The sequence below is a fragment of the Lactuca sativa genome, chromosome 8 (genome assembly GCF_002870075.4).
Source record: "Lactuca sativa cultivar Salinas chromosome 8, Lsat_Salinas_v11, whole genome shotgun sequence".
NCBI lineage: Eukaryota > Viridiplantae > Streptophyta > Magnoliopsida > Asterales > Asteraceae > Lactuca > Lactuca sativa.
This window is the reverse complement of record NC_056630.2, coordinates 10678172-10681517: the sequence shown is the minus strand read 5'-3', so window position 1 is coordinate 10681517 and position 3346 is coordinate 10678172. Positions and strand designations below refer to the sequence as shown.

The 3346-nt window shown below is 37.7% G+C and overlaps 1 non-coding gene across 1 annotated transcript; it reads right to left on the bottom strand.

Moving 5' to 3' along the window:
• Nucleotides 1–1467: 1467 nt before the first annotated feature.
• LOC111900794 (small nucleolar RNA R71) lies at nt 1468–1574 on the bottom strand. Its single transcript, XR_002853277.2, has one exon. It is a non-coding gene; the product is annotated as a small nucleolar RNA R71 (small nucleolar RNA).
• Between the last annotated feature and the right edge of the window lie 1772 nt (nt 1575–3346).

Genomic DNA, 3346 nt, shown 5'->3' with positions numbered 1-3346 from the left:
AACTATTAATTTGATTAACCACTACAAATCTTATTTAATCCAAATTATTAATCTAGGGAATTAATTAGTTTAAACACTTGATCACTGCTTGAATTAATTGATTGTCTAAGGGTTAGGAGTAATGAACATGAACCTAACCACTATAATTGGTAGCCAATAACAATTAATCTATCATAAATACAAAATAACCATATGAGTGAATTGGTTGAACCTAAATAGAAACATCTTTATCAAATTTGGTGAATTAGTTGTTTGTTTTAGTTACTTTTTTTATTGCATGTTTAAGTTTCTAGTCTTGCAAAACTAGAGAAAAACCTTTTTACTTTTATTATTTGCTTAGTTAAAATTAGGTATTAGTTTAATTTTCCCGTTCCCTGAGATCGACATCCTATTTACCCAACTATACTACTAAAAGACAGGTTCACTGCCTTTGTGTGCTAAATTTATTAATAAAAAGTAGGAATAAAACAAGTGCATTTTACACACATCAAGTTTTTGGCGCCGTTGTCGGGGAACGGTTCTAAATAATTAATCTAATCCCTAATTTTTTCGATCCTTTGTGTGAGTTTACTGGCACAAAGTTAATTTATTGCAATTTAGTAGTTAGAAATTAGGTTTTAGCATCTGTTTTAGTTTTAAAATTAAGTTTAAAATTTCTTCAAAATTACACTGATACTCGCCGAGTGCAGTCGCACCTACTCAGCGAGTACAAGCGTATTTGGCAGCTTAATTTTCGATTTTTTTAGTACATTTTTTTGTTCTTTTTATGTTTTTATCTTGTTTATTTCACGACTTTCATGACCAGAGGATCAAACACCCCGCTGGTACCCCCGTTTGAAGATCCCGAATCCGCATTGAAAAGGAACAAAGGAAAGGACGTGGAGAGCTCGAGTACACCAAAGAAGTCACCTTTGTCCAATTTGAAGACTATTTTTGGGAAAAAGAAGAGCAGCAAATCAGGAGCATCCAGTGCCTCTTTGACAATCGAAGACCCAATTCAAGAAGATATCGAGTACGACCGAGGAAGAAGAGGATCCTACATACGAGCACGAAACCGATTCCGAGGAAGAGTTAGCTATCACAATGGCTAACATTGATGAAATCCCCATGGGAGAATGGAAGATGAGGATGCGCAACGACACTGGCCCGGGACTTGTGCAACCCGCAATTCCCGCGACTGCTACTTTCGAGCTAAAGGGTCATATCCTAGCTTTACTTAAAGAAATACCTTTTTATGGAAAAGACCATGAAGGTGCCTACAAGCATTTGGACGAAGTCAATGATGTAGCTGATTACTTCAATGTTCCAAATGTGCCCCGCGAGACTCAGCTACTTTGTATGCTTCCGGTGACATTCAAAGGTGCTGCAAAAGACTGGCTCAAGTCACTTCCCCCCGAATCAGTCACCACTTGGGCCAAGATAAAAGAAGAATTCATTGATCACTTTTGCCCACCTTCCAAGATAGCCAAGTTGAAGAAGGCCATTGCTAACTTTGAACAACAAGCTGGAGAGTCGTTATATGAAGCATGGGAGAGGTACAAGAGCTTACTAAGAAACTGCCCACACCATGACCTAAACAGCCAGCAAGAAGTATCCATCTTCTATGATGGATTCAATGTCACAACCAGGCAGTTACTAGACTCGCAAGGCCCGCTCACAAAGAAGCCGCCCCCGGTGATCAAAGAATTGATTGAAGAATTCTCTAAACACTCTAGAGAATACCACAACCCTAGACATGATGTCACTAGGGGAGCCGCTTATGCAGCTACTGAAGACTTATCCGCGGTCATGGCTATGCTAAAAACCATGGATAGGAGGATGGATAAGATGGATCAAACGATCCATGCTATTCGGGTGGGTTGTGAAAACTGCAATGGGCCTCACCTAACTAGAGACTATGATTTAGATGAGAATGGCAACAAGAAGGTGCAAGTGTGTTACTCAAGTGGAGACCGATATGATGAAGACTGAAGCAAACAAAAGAAAGAGTGGCTCCCTTATGAAGAGTACAAGAAAGCCAATGAGGAAAGGTTTAGGCAAAAAGGGAGAGGGTTCTACCAAAAGGAGGAGTCGGTGCAAGAGAGGAAGCCAAGCTTGGAAGAAATGCTCACCAAATTTGTAGCTGCCTCAGAAAAAAGACATAGTGATCATGATGCTGCAATTCAAGAAACAAGGACCATGCTTAGGAACCAGCAAGCATCTATCCACAATATAGAAACGCAGCTTGGGCAACTTGCTCAACAAATCAACCAAAGGTCACCAGGCGAACTTCCTAGCAAAACTGAAAATAACCCTTGCAGGCCAATTGTCGACTAAAGGTGCTGCTGGAGCGTGGGAAGCAAGGGAATCAACCCTACATTCAATTTTAAGGAGAATCAAGTCAAAATCAAGTTTAATCTTACCTAATCTCTTGTTTGAACTATGTTTTTACCAATTGGTTTCGTTTTTGTGCGTGTTTCTGCTGTAATCATGAGCTAAAAACTCATAACTTCTATTTAGGTAGATGAATTTGTGAACATGGATTGATTATTTGATTAGGATTAATTTTAATTGGTGATTATGTTTTATTAAGCTTGTTAAAGAACCTTATGTGTTAACAATAACTATTCTTCTGTTAATAAATCAGTAATTAAGTTGTATGAACATCTCTTAGTTGCTAATTTCATATGATTTACGTGACCACATAATTGTATGTCTAGGAATAACGAATGTGAAACTAGAATTAACTTGAAGATAAGTAAGTTAATGTGTGAGCTTGTGTGATACACCATCAACAAGAGGTTAATTGAATCACCAATTTGATTAACTATTACAAGTCTTATTTAACCCGAATCAATAACTAGGAAATTCGTTGATTTAGACAACTGGCAACTGCTTGAGTTAATTTGTTTCCTAAGGATTAGTAATAGCGAACGTGGAACTAATCATATTAGTCGGTAGCCAATGAAGAATTAATCTGATACATCGAAATCATCCATGGGAACAAATGAGTCGAACCTAAACAGAAGTCCTCTTTATTATTGAATTTAGTTGATTTTTATTTGCTTAGCTCTTAGTTTCTTAGTTTAAGTTCTAGTTAATTGTTTAAGTTTCTAGTCTTGCAAAACTAGAGAAAACCCCCTTTCTATTACTTGTTTTATTTAGATAATATTAGCATCTATTTTAATTGTTACCGTTCCCTGTGTTCGATACCCTACTTACCTGAACTAAACTGCTAATCGATAGGTACACTGCCTTTCGTGTGTTTGTCTTTGTGTTTAAGTTAGTAGGATTAAAACTAGTTGGTTTTACACACATCATGCTCCCTCATCTCATCCTCTGGCTCCCAAGTCCATTTCGAGCCCTT